Raw genomic sequence first — 17004 nt, 5'->3', positions numbered from 1 at the left:
AGGGCCAGTTCTGCTGGCACGATCCTGTAGCACGTGTCCGCGTAGCACGGGGCCGGGTCTGAAGGAGGCCAAGCAGGGGCACAAGACCCAGCAGCGGCACAGGGAAGAGGCCCAGGGCACCCAGGAGCAGACGAGACCCGGGAGTCGTGCGTGCTTGGCGTGGCCGCGGGCCCCGTGACGCCCGAGGACTCGAGTGCTCAGCCCCGTGTAGTGGCCGCGAAGGCCTGCCTGGGAGAAACGCCCCGGGAGGCCGGCAGGAACCCGGGATCGGAAGGGATGTGGAGGGGCCCCGGGTCGGAGGAGATGGCTTTGGCTGTGTTTGGTTTTGTTTCTTCTTCCCAAGATCCCGGGTGTGAAAGGGGCCAGAGGTGAAGTCCTGGGCTGGAAAGCCTCACGATTCAGCCCCGCAGCCCCAGGCCCTGAGTGTGGAGGAGGGCGGAGCGGGTCGGCGAAGGGCGCGGCTGCCGTTTTCCTGATGGGCTGGAGGGGCAGTGGCGCTTTCCGGACGAAGAGGACCGGAAGGGTCCCCGAGACCTCCGCTGGGAGCCACGCACCCACCCAAGGATACGGCTCCAGGAGGCGACGGAGGAGGGCGGCTGCTTGCCCTGGCCCGAGCTGTGCGTCCCCCGCCTTGGCCACAGCAGTGGACATTCCCAGAAGAACAAGCGCCCGAGAGCACTGAGAAATTTTCCCCCGAGAAAACTTGACCCTCGTCCTGGCAGCAGGACACCTCTGGAAGAAAGCCACCCAGCGGCCACCTGGGCGAGACCGGCTGCCCGAGCAGGCGCGCGGGGCCTCTGGCCGCTGGCCCCGGGCTGCCAGCCCCCACCCGGACTCCCAGCCGTGCCAGGAGAGCAGCGTGGAGACGCACGCCGGGGCCCTCGGCAGGCTCTTGGGGCTCCCGGAGGCGGCGGCTAGCGTCTACGGCCATACCACCCTGAACGCGCCCGATCTCGTCTGATCTCGGAAGCTAAGCAGGGTCGGGCCTGGTTAGTACTTGGATGGGAGACCGCCTGGGAATACCAGGTGCTGTAGGCTTTTGCTCCTCCCTCCCTCGCTGCTCCTTTTGTCTTCGGGGACTTCGCCACCACCCCCCCACCACCACCACCACCCCCAGCACCACCACCACCACCACCACAACGACCCACCGTGACCACGACCCCGACCCCGTCCGGGCCACCCGCCAGACCCACGCACACCGAATCCTCACAGCTACGTCCCCGAATCCTCTCCCCTCCCCACACTCTCCTGGGGCGCGCGCCCGCGACACGGGTCACCAGCGAGGTTGGTCCCAGGCCACGTTGGGGACCGCTCCCCAACTGCCCTCCAGGCGGGCGGGGAGGGACGTGCGGAAGCCATGAGAAAGTGGGTCCTGCACCCCAGCGGGCCCCACAGCGGGACGCGCCACACCTGGGCTCGCCACAAGGTGGTGCACTGGGTCCAGGGCAAGACGCCAGGGGACAGAGAAGCAGGGAGCCTCAGTCGGGTGCTGCTCCACGTCGCGCTCCGTCGCTCAACCCAAGACAGGGCAGCCAGCGCGCGACCTCTACGTGGGATCCCGCCTCCCACGGCAGAGCCTGCGGTCACAGGGACAGAGGGCGCAGGCCGCCAGAGCTCCGGATGCCAGCGGCAGCTCCCCGTCCCGCTCAAAGGGAGGGAGGGCCGCCGCTGGCGCCCAGTCGCCTGTGCCACCCTCCGGGTCTCAAAGCACTCCTCAGTCAGCTCAAGGACCGGGGCCACCTGGCCTTCGGGGTCACATGGGCTTGGGCACGACGGAAGGGACCGCTTGCCCCCGTGGAACAGACATTCTCCCCGTGGACAACCTCAGGTGCCGGGACCCTCTGCTCCGCCTTGGAAAACCCACCTTCTGCAATGTATGCCCAACGCAATAAGGCCGAGCAGATTGACCCCCTCGGCCCGGCCCCAGTGTGTGATGGGGCTCTGTGCGTGAGGGCTTGCTCTTCCCCACCTACACCAGGCACGGCATCTAACACACACACACACACACACACACACCACGCAGAGACACCCAGACCACGCACGCACGCACGGGGACGCACCCTCCTCTCCCCCACCCCACACACGAGCAGCCGAAGGACAAGAGGGTATGGCTGGGGCCTGAGCGGGAACAAGCGAAGCCTTGGTTTGCGGCCCCTCGGCCAACTGCATCAGGATTTTTGTCTGGGCTCGGAGGCCAGAGGATCTCTGCCATTTGCTAGCAGGGCCAGGGATGGCAGGAGGGTGGGTACGGGGCTCAGCCAGGGCCAGTTCTGCTGGCACGATCCTGTAGCACGTGGCCGCGTAGCACGGGGCCGGGTCTGAAGGAGGCCAAGCAGGGGCACAAGACCCAGCAGCGGCACAGGGAAGAGGCCCAGGGCACCCAGGAGCAGACGAGACCCGGGAGTCGTGCGTGCTTGGCGTGGCCGCGGGCCCCGTGACGCCCGAGGACTCGAGTGCTCAGCCCCGTGTAGTGGCCGCGAAGGCCTGCCTGGGAGAAACGCCCCGGGAGGCCGGCAGGAACCCGGGATCGGAAGGGATGTGGAGGGGCCCCGGGTCGGAGGAGATGGCTTTGGCTGTGTTTGGTTTTGTTTCTTCTTCCCAAGATCCCGGGTGTGAAAGGGGCCAGAGGTGAAGTCCTGGGCTGGAAAGCCTCACGATTCAGCCCCGCAGCCCCAGGCCCTGAGTGTGGAGGAGGGCGGAGCGGGTCGGCGAAGGACGCGGCTGCCGTTTTCCTGATGGGCTGGAGGGGCAGTGGCGCTTTCCGGACGAAGAGGGCCGGAAGGGTCCCCGAGACCTCCGCTGGGAGCCACGCACCCACCCAAGGATACGGCTCCAGGAGGCGACGGAGGAGGGCGGCTGCTTGCCCTGGCCCGAGCTGTGCGTCCCCCGCCTTGGCCACAGCAGTGGACATTCCCAGAAGAACAAGCGCCCGAGAGCACTGAGAAATTTTCCCCCGAGAAAACTTGACCCTCGTCCTGGCAGCAGGACACCTCGGGAAGAAAGCCACCCAGCGGCCACCTGGGCGAGACCGGCTGCCCGAGCAGGCGCGCGGGGCCTCTGGCCGCTGGCCCCGGGCTGCCAGCCCCCACCCGGACTCCCAGCCGTGCCAGGAGAGCAGCGTGGAGACGCACGCCGGGGCCCTCGGCAGGCTCTTGGGGCTCCCGGAGGCGGCGGCTAGCGTCTACGGCCATACCACCCTGAACGCGCCCGATCTCGTCTGATCTCGGAAGCTAAGCAGGGTCGGGCCTGGTTAGTACTTGGATGGGAGACCGCCTGGGAATACCGGGTGCTGTAGGCTTTTGCTCCTCCCTCCCTCGCTGCTCCTTTTGTCTTCGGGGACTTCGCCACCACCCCCCCCACCACCACCACCACCCCCAGCACCACCACCACCACCACCACCACAACGACCCACCGTGACCACGACCCCGACCCCGTCCGGGCCACCCGCCAGACCCACGCACACCGAATCCTCACAGCTACGTCCCCGAATCCTCTCCCCTCCCCACACTCTCCTGGGGCGCGCGCCCGCGACACGGGTCACCAGCGAGGTTGGTCCCAGGCCACGTTGGGGACCGCTCCCCAACTGCCCTCCAGGCGGGCGGGGAGGGACGTGCGGAAGCCATGAGAAAGTGGGTCCTGCACCCCAGCGGGCCCCACAGCGGGACGCGCCACACCTGGGCTCGCCACAAGGTGGTGCACTGGGTCCAGGGCAAGACGCCAGGGGACAGAGAAGCAGGGAGCCTCAGTCGGGTGCTGCTCCACGTCGCGCTCCGTCGCTCAACCCAAGACAGGGCAGCCAGCGCGCGACCTCTACGTGGGATCCCGCCTCCCACGGCAGAGCCTGCGGTCACAGGGACAGAGGGCGCAGGCCGCCAGAGCTCCGGATGCCAGCGGCAGCTCCCCGTCCCGCTCAAAGGGAGGGAGGGCCGCCGCTGGCGCCCAGTCGCCTGTGCCACCCTCCGGGTCTCAAAGCACTCCTCAGTCAGCTCAAGGACCGGGGCCACCTGGCCTTCGGGGTCACATGGGCTTGGGCACGACGGAAGGGACCGCTTGCCCCCGTGCAACAGACATTCTCCCCGTGGACAACCTCAGGTGCCGGGACCCTCTGCTCCGCCTTGGAAAACCCACCTTCTGCAATGTATGCCCAACGCAATCAGGCCGAGCAGATTGACCCCCTCGGCCCGGCCCCAGTGTGTGATGGGGCTCTGTGCGTGAGGGCTTGCTCTTCCCCACCTACACCAGGCACGGCATCTAACACACACGCACACACACACACACACCACGCAGAGACACCCAGACCACGCACGCACGCACGGGGACGCACCCTCCTCTCCCCCACAACACACACGAGCAGCCGAAGGACAAGAGGGTATGGCTGGGGCCTGAGCGGGAACAAGCGAAGCCTTGGTTTGCGGCCCCTCGGCCATCTGCATCAGGATTTTTGTCTGGGCTCGGAGGCCAGAGGATCCCTGCCATTTGCTAGCAGGGCCAGGGATGGCAGGAGGGTGGGTACGGGGCTCAGCCAGGGCCAGTTCTGCTGGCACGATCCTGTAGCACGTGGCTGCGTAGCACGGGGCCGGGTCTGATGGAGGCCAAGCAGGGGCACAAGACCCAGCAGCGGCACAGGGAAGAGGCCCAGGGCACCCAGGAGCAGACGAGACCCGGGAGTCGTGCGTGCTTGGCGTGGCCGCGGGCCCCGTGACGCCCGAGGACTCGAGTGCTCAGCCCCGTGTAGTGGCCGCGAAGGCCTGCCTGGGAGAAACGCCCCGGGAGGCCGGCAGGAACCCGGGATCGGACGGGATGTGGAGGGGCCCCGGGTCGGAGGAGATGGCTTTGGCTGTGTTTGGTTTTGTTTCTTCTTCCCAAGATCCCGGGTGTGAAAGGGGCCAGAGGTGAAGTCCTGGGCTGGAAAGCCTCACGATTCAGCCCCGCAGCCCCAGGCCCTGAGTGTGGAGGAGGGCGGAGCGGGTCGGCGAAGGGCGCGGCTGCCGTTTTCCTGATGGGCTGGAGGGGCAGTGGCGCTTTCCGGACGAAGAGGACCGGAAGGGTCCCCGAGACCTCCGCTGGGAGCCACGCACCCACCCAAGGATACGGCTCCAGGAGGCGACGGAGGAGGGCGGCTGCTTGCCCTGGCCCGAGCTGTGCGTCCCCCGCCTTGGCCACAGCAGTGGACATTCCCAGAAGAACAAGCGCCCGAGAGCACTGAGAAATTTTCCCCCGAGAAAACTTGACCCTCGTCCTGGCAGCAGGACACCTCGGGAAGAAAGCCACCCAGCGGCCACCTGGGCGAGACCGGCTGCCCGAGCAGGCGCGCGGGGCCTCTGGCCGCTGGCCCCGGGCTGCCAGCCCCCACCCGGACTCCCAGCCGTGCCAGGAGAGCAGCGTGGAGACGCACGCCGGGGCCCTCGGCAGGCTCTTGGGGCTCCCGGAGGCGGCGGCTAGCGTCTACGGCCATACCACCCTGAACGCGCCCGATCTCGTCTGATCTCGGAAGCTAAGCAGGGTCGGGCCTGGTTAGTACTTGGATGGGAGACCGCCTGGGAATACCGGGTGCTGTAGGCTTTTGTTCCTCCCTCCCTCGCTGCTCCTTTTGTCTTCGGGGACTTCGCCACCACCCCCCCCACCACCACCACCCCCAGCACCACCACCACCACCACCACCACAACGACCCACCGTGACCACGACCCCGACCCCGTCCGGGCCACCCGCCAGACCCACGCACACCGAATCCTCACAGCTACGTCCCCGAATCCTCTCCCCTCCCCACACTCTCCTGGGGCGCGCGCCCGCGACCCGGGTCACCAGCGAGGTTGGTCCCAGGCCACGTTGGGGACCGCTCCCCAACTGCCCTCCAGGCGGGCGGGGAGGGACGTGCGGAAGCCATGAGAAAGTGGGTCCTGCACCCCAGCGGGCCCCACAGCGGGACGTGCCACACCTGGGCTCGCCACAAGGTGGTGCACTGGGTCCAGGGCAAGACGCCAGGGGACAGAGAAGCAGGGAGCCTCAGTCGGGTGCTGCTCCACGTCGCGCTCCGTCGCTCAACCCAAGACAGGGCAGCCAGCGTGCGACCTCTACGTGGGATCCCGCCTCCCACGGAGAGCCTGCGGTCACAGGGACAGAGGGCGCAGGCCGCCAGAGCTCCGGATGCCAGCGGCAGCTCCCCGTCCCGCTCAAAGGGAGGGAGGGCCGCCGCTGGCGCCCAGTCGCCTGTGCCACCCTCCGGGTCTCAAAGCACTCCTCAGTCAGCTCAAGGACCGGGGCCACCTGGCCTTCGGGGTCACATGGGCTTGGGCACGACGGAAGGGAACGCTTGCCCCCGTGGAACAGACATTCTCCCCGTGGACAACCTCAGGTGCCGGGACCCTCTGCTCCGCCTTGGAAAACCCACCTTCTGCAATGTATGCCCAACGCAATCAGGCCGAGCAGATTGACCCCCTCGGCCCGGCCCCAGTGTGTGATGGGGCTCTGTGCGTGAGGGCTTGCTCTTCCCCACCTACACCAGGCACGGCATCTAACACACACACACACACACACACACACCACGCAGAGACACCCAGACCACGCACGCACGCACGGGGACGCACCCTCCTCTCCCCCACCCCACACACGAGCAGCCGAAGGACAAGAGGGTATGGCTGGGGCCTGAGCGGGAACAAGCGAAGCCTTGGTTTGCGGCCCCTCGGCCAACTGCATCAGGATTTTTGTCTGGGCTCGGAGGCCAGAGGATCTCTGCCATTTGCTAGCAGGGCCAGGGATGGCAGGAGGGTGGGTACGGGGCTCAGCCAGGGCCAGTTCTGCTGGCACGATCCTGTAGCACGTGGCCGCGTAGCACGGGGCCGGGTCTGAAGGAGGCCAAGCAGGGGCACAAGACCCAGCAGCGGCACAGGGAAGAGGCCCAGGGCACCCAGGAGCAGACGAGACCCGGGAGTCGTGCGTGCTTGGCGTGGCCGCGGGCCCCGTGACGCCCGAGGACTCGAGTGCTCAGCCCCGTGTAGTGGCCGCGAAGGCCTGCCTGGGAGAAACGCCCCGGGAGGCCGGCAGGAACCCGGGATCGGAAGGGATGTGGAGGGGCCCCGGGTCGGAGGAGATGGCTTTGGCTGTGTTTGGTTTTGTTTCTTCTTCCCAAGATCCCGGGTGTGAAAGGGGCCAGAGGTGAAGTCCTGGGCTGGAAAGCCTCACGATTCAGCCCCGCAGCCCCAGGCCCTGAGTGTGGAGGAGGGCGGAGCGGGTCGGCGAAGGGCGCGGCTGCCGTTTTCCTGATGGGCTGGAGGGGCAGTGGCGCTTTCCGGACGAAGAGGACCGGAAGGGTCCCCGAGACCTCCGCTGGGAGCCACGCACCCACCCAAGGATACGGCTCCAGGAGGCGACGGAGGAGGGCGGCTGCTTGCCCTGGCCCGAGCTGTGCGTCCCCTGCCTTGGCCACAGCAGTGGACATTCCCAGAAGAACAAGCGCCCGAGAGCACTGAGAAATTTTCCCCCGAGAAAACTTGACCCTCGTCCTGGCAGCAGGACACCTCGGGAAGAAAGCCACCCAGCGGCCACCTGGGCGAGACCGGCTGCCCGAGCAGGCGCGCGGGGCCTCTGGCCGCTGGCCCCGGGCTGCCAGCCCCCACCCGGACTCCCAGCCGTGCCAGGAGAGCAGCGTGGAGACGCACGCCGGGGCCCTCGGCAGGCTCTTGGGGCTCCCGGAGGCGGCGGCTAGCGTCTACGGCCATACCACCCTGAACGCGCCCGATCTCGTCTGATCTCGGAAGCTAAGCAGGGTTGGGCTTGGTTAGTACTTGGATGGGAGACCGCCTGGGAATACCGGGTGCTGTAGGCTTTTGCTCCTCCCTCCCTCGCTGCTCCTTTTGTCTTCGGGGACTTCGCCACCACCCCCCCCACCACCACCACCCCCAGCACCACCACCACCACCACCACCACAACGACCCACCGTGACCACGACCCCGACCCCGTCCGGGCCACCCGCCAGACCCACGCACACCGAATCCTCACAGCTACGTCCCCGAATCCTCTCCCCTCCCCACACTCTCCTGGGGCGCGCGCCCGCGACACGGGTCACCAGCGAGGTTGGTCCCAGGCCACGTTGGGGACCGCTCCCCAACTGCCCTCCAGGCGGGCGGGGAGGGACGTGCGGAAGCCATGAGAAAGTGGGTCCTGCACCCCAGCGGGCCCCACAGCGGGACGCGTCACACCTGGGCTCGCCACAAGGTGGTGCACTGGGTCCAGGGCAAGACGCCAGGGGACAGAGAAGCAGGGAGCCTCAGTCGGGTGCTGCTCCACGTCGCGCTCCGTCGCTCAACCCAAGACAGGGCAGCCAGCGCGCGACCTCTACGTGGGATCCCGCCTCCCACGGCAGAGCCTGCGGTCACAGGGACAGAGGGCGCAGGCCGCCAGAGCTCCGGATGCCAGCGGCAGCTCCCCGTCCCGCTCAAAGGGAGGGAGGGCCGCCGCTGGCGCCCAGTCGCCTGTGCCACCCTCCGGGTCTCAAAGCACTCCTCAGTCAGCTCAAGGACCGGGGCCACCTGGCCTTCGGGGTCACATGGGCTTGGGCACGACGGAAGGGACCGCTTGCCCCTGTGGAACAGACATTCTCCCCGTGGACAACCTCAGGTGCCGGGACCCTCTGCTCCGCCTTGGAAAACCCACCTTCTGCAATGTATGCCCAACGCAATCAGGCCGAGCAGATTGACCCCCTCGGCCCGGCCCCAGTGTGTGATGGGGCTCTGTGCGTGAGGGCTTGCTCTTCCCCACCTACACCAGGCACGGCATCTAACACACACACACACACACACACACACCACGCAGAGACACCCAGACCACGCACGCACGCACGGGGACGCACCCTCCTCTCCCCCACCCCACACACGAGCAGCCGAAGGACAAGAGGGTATGGCTGGAGCCTGAGCGGTAACAAGCGAAGCCTTGGTTTGCGGCCCCTCGGCCAACTGCATCAGGATTTTTGTCTGGGCTCGGAGGCCAGAGGATCTCTGCCATTTGCTAGCAGGGCCAGGGATGGCAGGAGGGTGGGTACGGGGCTCAGCCAGGGCCAGTTCTGCTGGCACGATCCTGTAGCACGTGGCCGCGTAGCACGGGGCCGGGTCTGAAGGAGGCCAAGCAGGGGCACAAGACCCAGCAGCGGCACAGGGAAGAGGCCCAGGGCACCCAGGAGCAGACGAGACCCGGGAGTCGTGCGTGCTTGGCGTGGCCGCGGGCCCCGTGACGCCCGAGGACTCGAGTGCTCAGCCCCGTGTAGTGGCCGCGAAGGCCTGCCTGGGAGAAACGCCCCGGGAGGCCGGCAGGAACCCGGGATCGGAAGGGATGTGGAGGGGCCCCGGGTCGGAGGAGATGGCTTTGGCTGTGTTTGGTTTTGTTTCTTCTTCCCAAGATCCCGGGTGTGAAAGGGGCCAGAGGTGAAGTCCTGGGCTGGAAAGCCTCACGATTCAGCCCCGCAGCCCCAGGCCCTGAGTGTGGAGGAGGGCGGAGCGGGTCGGCGAAGGGCGCGGCTGCCGTTTTCCTGATGGGCTGGAGGGGCAGTGGCGCTTTCCGGACGAAGAGGACCGGAAGGGTCCCCGAGACCTCCGCTGGGAGCCACGCACCCACCCAAGGATACGGCTCCAGGAGGCGACGGAGGAGGGCGGCTGCTTGCCCTGGCCCGAGCTGTGCGTCCCCTGCCTTGGCCACAGCAGTGGACATTCCCAGAAGAACAAGCGCCCGAGAGCACTGAGAAATTTTCCCCCGAGAAAACTTGACCCTCGTCCTGGCAGCAGGACACCTCGGGAAGAAAGCCACCCAGCGGCCACCTGGGCGAGACCGGCTGCCCGAGCAGGCGCGCGGGGCCTCTGGCCGCTGGCCCCGGGCTGCCAGCCCCCACCCGGACTCCCAGCCGTGCCAGGAGAGCAGCGTGGAGACGCACGCCGGGGCCCTCGGCAGGCTCTTGGGGCTCCCGGAGGCGGCGGCTAGCGTCTACGGCCATACCACCCTGAACGCGCCCGATCTCGTCTGATCTCGGAAGCTAAGCAGGGTCGGGCCTGGTTAGTACTTGGATGGGAGACCGCCTGGGAATACCGGGTGCTGTAGGCTTTTGCTCCTCCCTCCCTCGCTGCTCCTTTTGTCTTCGGGGACTTCGCCACCACCCCCCCACCACCACCACCACCCCCAGCACCACTACCACCACCACCACAACGACCCACCGTGACTACGACCCCGACCCCGTCCGGGCCACCCGCCAGACCCACGCACACCGAATCCTCACAGCTACGTCCCCGAATCCTCTCCCCTCCCCACACTCTCCTGGGGCGCGCGCCCGCGACACGGGTCACCAGCGAGGTTGGTCCCAGGCCACGTTGGGGACCGCTCCCCAACTGCCCTCCAGGCGGGCGGGGAGGGACGTGCGGAAGCCATGAGAAAGTGGGTCCTGCACCCCAGCGGGCCCCACAGCGGGACGCGCCACACCTGGGCTCGCCACAAGGTGGTGCACTGGGTCCAGGGCAAGACGCCAGGGGACAGAGAAGCAGGGAGCCTCAGTCGGGTGCTGCTCCACGTCGCGCTCCGTTGCTCAACCCAAGACAGGGCAGCCAGCGCGCGACCTCTACGTGGGATCCCGCCTCCCACGGCAGAGCCTGCGGTCACAGGGACAGAGGGCGCAGGCCGCCAGAGCTCCGGATGCCAGCGGCAGCTCCCCATCCCGCTCAAAGGGAGGGAGGGCCGCCGCTGGCGCCCAGTCGCCTGTGCCACCCTCCGGGTCTCAAAGCACTCCTCAGTCAGCTCAAGGACCGGGGCCACCTGGCCTTCGGGGTCACATGGGCTTGGGCACGACGGAAGGGACCGCTTGCCCCCGTGGAACAGACATTCTCCCCGTGGACAACCTCAGGTGCCGGGACCCTCTGCTCCGCCTTGGAAAACCCACCTTCTGCAATGTATGCCCAACGCAATCAGGCCGAGCAGATTTACCCCCTCGGCCCGGCCCCAGTGTGTGATGGGGCTCTGTGCGTGAGGGCTTGCTCTTCCCCACCTACACCAGGCACGGCATCTAACACACACACACACACACACACACACACACACACCACACAGAGACACCCAGACCACGCACGCACGCACGGGGACGCACCCTCCTCTCCCCCACCCCACACACGAGCAGCCGAAGGACAAGAGGGTATGGCTGGGGCCTGAGCGGGAACAAGCGAAGCCTTGGTTTGCGGCCCCTCGGCCATCTGCATCAGGATTTTTGTCTGGGCTCGGAGGCCAGAGGATCTCTGCCATTTGCTAGCAGGGCCAGGGATGGCAGGAGGGTGGGTACGGGGCTCAGCCAGGGCCAGTTCTGCTGGCACGATCCTGTAGCACGTGGCCGCGTAGCACGGGGCCGGGTCTGATGGAGGCCAAGCAGGGGCACAAGACCCAGCAGCGGCACAGGGAAGAGGCCCAGGGCACCCAGGAGCAGACGAGACCCGGGAGTCGTGCGTGCTTGGCGTGGCCGCGGGCCCCGTGACGCCCGAGGACTCGAGTGCTCAGCCCCGTGTAGTGGCCGCGAAGGCCTGCCTGGGAGAAACGCCCCGGGAGGCCGGCAGGAACCCGGGATCGGAAGGGATGTGGAGGGGCCCCGGGTCGGAGGAGATGGCTTTGGCTGTGTTTGGTTTTGTTTCTTCTTCCCAAGATCCCAGGTGTGAAAGGGGCCAGAGGTGAAGTCCTGGGCTGGAAAGCCTCACGATTCAGCCCCGCAGCCCCAGGCCCTGAGTGTGGAGGAGGGCGGAGCGGGTCGGCGAAGGGCGCGGCTGCCGTTTTCCTGATTTGCTGGAGGGGCAGTGTCGCTTTCCGGACGAAGAGGACCAGAAGGGTCCCCGAGACCTCCGCTGGGAGCCACGCACCCACCCAAGGATACGGCTCCAGGAGGCGACGGAGGAGGGCGGCTGCTTGCCCTGGCCCGAGCTGTGCGTCCCCCGCCTTGGCCACAGCAGTGGACATTCCCAGAAGAACAAGCGCCCGAGAGCACTGAGAAATTTTCCCCCGAGAAAACTTGACCCTCGTCCTGGCAGCAGGACACCTCGGGAAGAAAGCCACCCAGCGGCCACCTGGGCGAGACCGGCTGCCCGAGCAGGCGCGCGGGGCCTCTGGCCGCTGGCCCCGGGCTGCCAGCCCCCACCCGGACTCCCAGCCGTGCCAGGAGAGCAGCGTGGAGACGCACGCCGGGGCCCTCGGCAGGCTCTTGGGGCTCCCGGAGGCGGCGGCTAGCGTCTACGGCCATACCACCCTGAACGCGCCCGATCTCGTCTGATCTCGGAAGCTAAGCAGGGTCGGGCCTGGTTAGTACTTGGATGGGAGACCGCCTGGGAATACCAGGTGCTGTAGGCTTTTGCTCCTCCCTCCCTCGCTGCTCCTTTTGTCTTCGGGGACTTCGCCACCACCCCCCCACCACCACCACCACCCCCAGCACCACCACCACCACCACCACAACGACCCACCGTGACCACGACCCCGACCCCGTCCGGGCCACCCGCCAGACCCACGCACACCGAATCCTCACAGCTACGTCCCCGAATCCTCTCCCCTCCCCACACTCTCCTGGGGCGCGCGCCCGCGACACGGGTCACCAGCGAGGTTGGTCCCAGGCCACGTTGGGGACCGCTCCCCAACTGCCCTCCAGGCGGGCGGGGAGGGACGTGCGGAAGCCATGAGAAAGTGGGTCCTGCACCCCAGCGGGCCCCACAGCGGGACGCGCCACACCTGGGCTCGCCACAAGGTGGTGCACTGGGTCCAGGGCAAGACGCCAGGGGACAGAGAAGCAGGGAGCCTCAGTCGGGTGCTGCTCCACGTCGCGCTCCGTCGCTCAACCCAAGACAGGGCAGCCAGCGCGCGACCTCTACGTGGGATCCCGCCTCCCACGGCAGAGCCTGCGGTCACAGGGACAGAGGGCGCAGGCCGCCAGAGCTCCGGATGCCAGCGGCAGCTCCCCGTCCCGCTCAAAGGGAGGGAGGGCCGCCGCTGGCGCCCAGTCGCCTGTGCCACCCTCCGGGTCTCAAAGCACTCCTCAGTCAGCTCAAGGACCGGGGCCACCTGGCCTTCGGGGTCACATGGGCTTGGGCACGACGGAAGGGACCGCTTGCCCCCGTGGAACAGACATTCTCCCCGTGGACAACCTCAGGTGCCGGGACCCTCTGCTCCGCCTTGGAAAACCCACCTTCTGCAATGTATGCCCAACGCAATCAGGCCGAGCAGATTGACCCCCTCGGCCCGGCCCCAGTGTGTGATGGGGCTCTGTGCGTGAGGGCTTGCTCTTCCCCACCTACACCAGGCACGGCATCTAACACACACACACACACACACACACACCACGCAGAGACACCCAGACCACGCACGCACGCACGGGGACGCACCCTCCTCTCCCCCACCCCACACACGAGCAGCCGAAGGACAAGAGGGTATGGCTGGGGCCTGAGCGGGAACAAGCGAAGCCTTGGTTTGCGGCCCCTCGGCCAACTGCATAAGGATTTTTGTCTGGGCTCGGAGGCCAGAGGATCTCTGCCATTTGCTAGCAGGGCCAGGGATGGCAGGAGGGTGGGTACGGGGCTCAGCCAGGGCCAGTTCTGCTGGCACGATCCTGTAGCACGTGGCCGCGTAGCACGGGGCCGGGTCTGAAGGAGGCCAAGCAGGGGCACAAGACCCAGCAGCGGCACAGGGAAGAGGCCCAGGGCACCCAGGAGCAGACGAGACCCGGGAGTCGTGCGTGCTTGGCGTGGCCGCGGGCCCCGTGACGCCCGAGGACTCGAGTGCTCAGCCCCGTGTAGTGGCCGCGAAGGCCTGCCTGGGAGAAACGCCCCGGGAGGCCGGCAGGAACCCGGGATCGGAAGGGATGTGGAGGGGCCCCGGGTCGGAGGAGATGGCTTTGGCTGTGTTTGGTTTTGTTTCTTCTTCCCAAGATCCCGGGTGTGAAAGGGGCCAGAGGTGAAGTCCTGGGCTGGAAAGCCTCACGATTCAGCCCCGCAGCCCCAGGCCCTGAGTGTGGAGGAGGGCGGAGCGGGTCGGCGAAGGGCGCGGCTGCCGTTTTCCTGATGGGCTGGAGGGGCAGTGGCGCTTTCCGGACGAAGAGGACCGGAAGGGTCCCCGAGACCTCCGCTGGGAGCCACGCACCCACCCAAGGATACGGCTCCAGGAGGCGACGGAGGAGGGCGGCTGCTTGCCCTGGCCCGAGCTGTGCGTCCCCCGCCTTGGCCACAGCAGTGGACATTCCCAGAAGAACAAGCGCCCGAGAGCACTGAGAAATTTTCCCCCGAGAAAACTTGACCCTCGTCCTGGCAGCAGGACACCTCGGGAAGAAAGCCACCCAGCGGCCACCTGGGCGAGACCGGCTGCCCGAGCAGGCGCGCGGGGCCTCTGGCCGCTGGCCCCGGGCTGCCAGCCCCCACCCGGACTCCCAGCCGTGCCAGGAGAGCAGCGTGGAGACGCACGCCGGGGCCCTCGGCAGGCTCTTGGGGCTCCCGGAGGCGGCGGCTAGCGTCTACGGCCATACCACCCTGAACGCGCCCGATCTCGTCTGATCTCGGAAGCTAAGCAGGGTCGGGCCTGGTTAGTACTTGGATGGGAGACCGCCTGGGAATACCGGGTGCTGTAGGCTTTTGCTCCTCCCTCCCTCGCTGCTCCTTTTGTCTTCGGGGACTTCGCCACCACCCCCCCCACCACCACCACCCCCAGCACCACCACCACCACCACCACCACAACGACCCACCGTGACCACGACCCCGACCCCGTCCGGGCCACCCGCCAGACCCACGCACACCGAATCCTCACAGCTACGTCCCCGAATCCTCTCCCCTCCCCACACTCTCCTGGGGCGCGCGCCCGCGACACGGGTCACCAGCGAGGTTGGTCCCAGGCCACGTTGGGGACCGCTCCCCAACTGCCCTCCAGGCGGGCGGGGAGGGACGTGCGGAAGCCATGAGAAAGTGGGTCCTGCACCCCAGCGGGCCCCACAGCGGGACGCGCCACACCTGGGCTCGCCACAAGGTGGTGCACTGGGTCCAGGGCAAGACGCCAGGGGACAGAGAAGCAGGGAGCCTCAGTCGGGTGCTGCTCCACGTCGCGCTCCGTCGCTCAACCCAAGACAGGGCAGCCAGCGCGCGACCTCTACGTGGGATCCCGCCTCCCACGGCAGAGCCTGCGGTCACAGGGACAGAGGGCGCAGGCCGCCAGAGCTCCGGATGCCAGCGGCAGCTCCCCGTCCCGCTCAAAGGGAGGGAGGGCCGCCGCTGGCGCCCAGTCGCCTGTGCCACCCTCCGGGTCTCAAAGCACTCCTCAGTCAGCTCAAGGACCGGGGCCACCTGGCCTTCGGGGTCACATGGGCTTGGGCACGACGGAAGGGACCGCTTGCCCCCGTGCAACAGACATTCTCCCCGTGGACAACCTCAGGTGCCGGGACCCTCTGCTCCGCCTTGGAAAACCCACCTTCTGCAATGTATGCCCAACGCAATCAGGCCGAGCAGATTGACCCCCTCGGCCCGGCCCCAGTGTGTGATGGGGCTCTGTGCGTGAGGGCTTGCTCTTCCCCACCTACACCAGGCACGGCATCTAACACACACACACACACACACACACACCACGCAGAGACACCCAGACCACGCACGCACGCACGGGGACGCACCCTCCTCTCCCCCACCCCACACACGAGCAGCCGAAGGACAAGAGGGTATGGCTGGGGCCTGAGCGGGAACAAGCGAAGCCTTGGTTTGCGGCCCCTCGGCCATCTGCATCAGGATTTTTGTCTGGGCTCGGAGGCCAGAGGATCTCTGCCATTTGCTAGCAGGGCCAGGGATGGCAGGAGGGTGGGTACGGGGCTCAGCCAGGGCCAGTTCTGCTGGCACGATCCTGTAGCACGTGGCCGAGTAGCACGGGGCCGGGTCTGATGGAGGCCAAGCAGGGGCACAAGACCCAGCAGCGGCACAGGGAAGAGGCCCAGGGCACCCAGGAGCAGACGAGACCCGGGAGTCGTGCGTGCTTGGCGTGGCCGCGGGCCCCGTGACGCCCGAGGACTCGAGTGCTCAGCCCCGTGTAGTGGCCGCGAAGGCCTGCCTGGGAGAAACGCCCCGGGAGGCCGGCAGGAACCCGGGATCGGAAGGGATGTGGAGGGGCCCCGGGTCGGAGGAGATGGCTTTGGCTGTGTTTGGTTTTGTTTCTTCTTCCCAAGATCCCAGGTGTGAAAGGGGCCAGAGGTGAAGTCCTGGGCTGGAAAGCCTCACGATTCAGCCCCGCAGCCCCAGGCCCTGAGTGTGGAGGAGGGCGGAGCGGGTCGGCGAAGGGCGCGGCTGCCGTTTTCCTGATGGGCTGGAGGGGCAGTGGCGCTTTCCGGACGAAGAAGGCCGGAAGGGTCCCCGAGACCTCCGCTGGGAGCCACGCACCCACCCAAGGATACGGCTCCAGGAGGCGACGGAGGAGGGCGGCTGCTTGCCCTGGCCCGAGCTGTGCGTCCCCCGCCTTGGCCACAGCAGTGGACATTCCCAGAAGAACAAGCGCCCGAGAGCACTGAGAAATTTTCCCCCGAGAAAACTTGACCCTCGTCCTGGCAGCAGGACACCTCGGGAAGAAAGCCACCCAGCGGCCACCTGGGCGAGACCGGCTGCCCGAGCAGGCGCGCGGGGCCTCTGGCCGCTGGCCCCGGGCTGCCAGCCCCCACCCGGACTCCCAGCCGTGCCAGGAGAGCAGCGTGGAGACGCACGCCGGGGCCCTCGGCAGGCTCTTGGGGCTCCCGGAGGCGGCGGCTAGCGTCTACGGCCATACCACCCTGAACGCGCCCGATCTCGTCTGATCTCGGAAGCTAAGCAGGGTCGGGCCTGGTTAGTACTTGGATGGGAGACCGCCTGGGAATACCGGGTGCTGTAGGCTTTTGCTCCTCCCTCCCTCGCTGCTCCTTTTGTCTTCGGGGACTTCGCCACCACCCCCCCCACCACCACCACCACCCCCAGCACCACCACCACCACCACCACCACAACGACCCACCGTGACCACGACCCCGAC

At 67.7% G+C, this 17004-nt stretch overlaps 8 non-coding genes across 8 annotated transcripts; all 8 read left to right on the top strand.

The window, feature by feature from the left end:
* The first annotated feature begins 919 nt into the window (after positions 1–919).
* LOC141412221 (5S ribosomal RNA) lies at positions 920–1038 on the top strand. Its single transcript, XR_012437060.1, has one exon. It is a non-coding gene; the product is annotated as a 5S ribosomal RNA (ribosomal RNA).
* A 2141-nt stretch (positions 1039–3179) lies between these two features.
* Positions 3180–3298, top strand: LOC141412609 (5S ribosomal RNA). Its single transcript, XR_012437450.1, has one exon. It is a non-coding gene; the product is annotated as a 5S ribosomal RNA (ribosomal RNA).
* Positions 3299–5443: 2145 nt separating this feature from the next.
* LOC141412598 (5S ribosomal RNA) lies at positions 5444–5562 on the top strand. The gene has a single exon (XR_012437439.1). It is a non-coding gene; the product is annotated as a 5S ribosomal RNA (ribosomal RNA).
* Positions 5563–7703: 2141 nt separating this feature from the next.
* Positions 7704–7822, top strand: LOC141412446 (5S ribosomal RNA). Its single transcript, XR_012437286.1, has one exon. It is a non-coding gene; the product is annotated as a 5S ribosomal RNA (ribosomal RNA).
* A 2142-nt stretch (positions 7823–9964) lies between these two features.
* LOC141412586 (5S ribosomal RNA) lies at positions 9965–10083 on the top strand. Its single transcript, XR_012437428.1, has one exon. It is a non-coding gene; the product is annotated as a 5S ribosomal RNA (ribosomal RNA).
* A 2149-nt stretch (positions 10084–12232) lies between these two features.
* LOC141412108 (5S ribosomal RNA) lies at positions 12233–12351 on the top strand. The gene has a single exon (XR_012436947.1). It is a non-coding gene; the product is annotated as a 5S ribosomal RNA (ribosomal RNA).
* Positions 12352–14492: 2141 nt separating this feature from the next.
* On the top strand, positions 14493–14611 carry LOC141412575 (5S ribosomal RNA). The gene has a single exon (XR_012437417.1). It is a non-coding gene; the product is annotated as a 5S ribosomal RNA (ribosomal RNA).
* A 2142-nt stretch (positions 14612–16753) lies between these two features.
* On the top strand, positions 16754–16872 carry LOC141412564 (5S ribosomal RNA). Its single transcript, XR_012437406.1, has one exon. It is a non-coding gene; the product is annotated as a 5S ribosomal RNA (ribosomal RNA).
* The last annotated feature ends 132 nt before the right edge of the window (positions 16873–17004 follow it).

The sequence above is a fragment of the Castor canadensis genome, chromosome 10 (genome assembly GCF_047511655.1).
Source record: "Castor canadensis chromosome 10, mCasCan1.hap1v2, whole genome shotgun sequence".
In the NCBI taxonomy this organism is placed as follows: Eukaryota; Metazoa; Chordata; class Mammalia; order Rodentia; family Castoridae; genus Castor; species Castor canadensis.
Note: the sequence above shows the minus strand (reverse complement) of the source record. Positions and strands in the feature narration are given on the sequence as shown.